Source organism: Phaethon lepturus, unplaced genomic scaffold, assembly GCF_000687285.1.
Source record: "Phaethon lepturus isolate BGI_N335 unplaced genomic scaffold, ASM68728v1 scaffold1126, whole genome shotgun sequence".
Taxonomy (NCBI): Eukaryota; Metazoa; Chordata; class Aves; order Phaethontiformes; family Phaethontidae; genus Phaethon; species Phaethon lepturus.
Window position 1 is genome coordinate 58,851 of NW_010548066.1, and position 715 is coordinate 59,565.

At 54.1% G+C, this 715-nt stretch overlaps 1 protein-coding gene across 1 annotated transcript in view; it reads left to right on the forward strand.

Moving 5' to 3' along the window:
- The window catches only part of VPS8 (vacuolar protein sorting 8 homolog (S. cerevisiae)), a gene marked incomplete at its 5' end in the record, with an annotated part of 63,971 nt that overhangs the window by 58,158 nt on the left and 5,098 nt on the right, over nucleotides 1–715 (forward strand). The gene's annotated exons all lie outside the window — the stretch shown is intronic.

The following is a 715-nucleotide window of genomic DNA, read 5'->3' on the forward strand; positions in this document are numbered from 1 at the left end:
ATAAAATGAAGCCCCCATCATCCAAGGGGAAATGGTTAGTGACCTGCTACACCACTTAGACACAAGTCTATGGAGCGGAGGGGATCCACCCAAGGGTACTGAGGGAGCTGGTGGCAGTGCTCACCAAGCCACTTTCAATCATTTATCGGCAGTCCTGGCTAAAAGGCGTGGGGAAAAGTGGCTGGAAAACTGCCCTGTGGAAAAGCACCTGTTGACAGCTGGCAGAATATGAGTCAACAGTGTGCCCAGGTGGCCAAGAAGGCCAACCCCGTTGTGGCTTGTGTCAGCAATAGTGTGGCCAGCAGGAGCAGGGCAGTGATCGTCCTCCTGTACTCGGCACTGGTGAGGCCGCACCTTGAATCCTGTGTTCAGTGTTGAGCCCCTCACTCCAAGAAGGATGCTGAGGTGCTGGAGCGTGTCCAGAGAAGGGCAACGAAGCTGGTGAGGGGTCTGGAGAACAAGTCTTATGGGGAGCGGCTGAGGGAACTGGGGGTGTTCAGTCTGGAGAAGAGGAGGCTGAGGGGAGACCTTATCGCTCTCTACAACTACCTGAAAGGGGGTTGTGGTGAGGTGGGGGTTGGTCTCTTCTCCCAAGTAACCAGTGATAGGACAAGATGAAATGGCCTCAGGTTGCACTGATGGAGGTTTAGGCTGCATATTAGGAAAAATTTCTTCACCGAAAGGGTTGTCAAGCACTGGAACAGGCTGCCCAGGG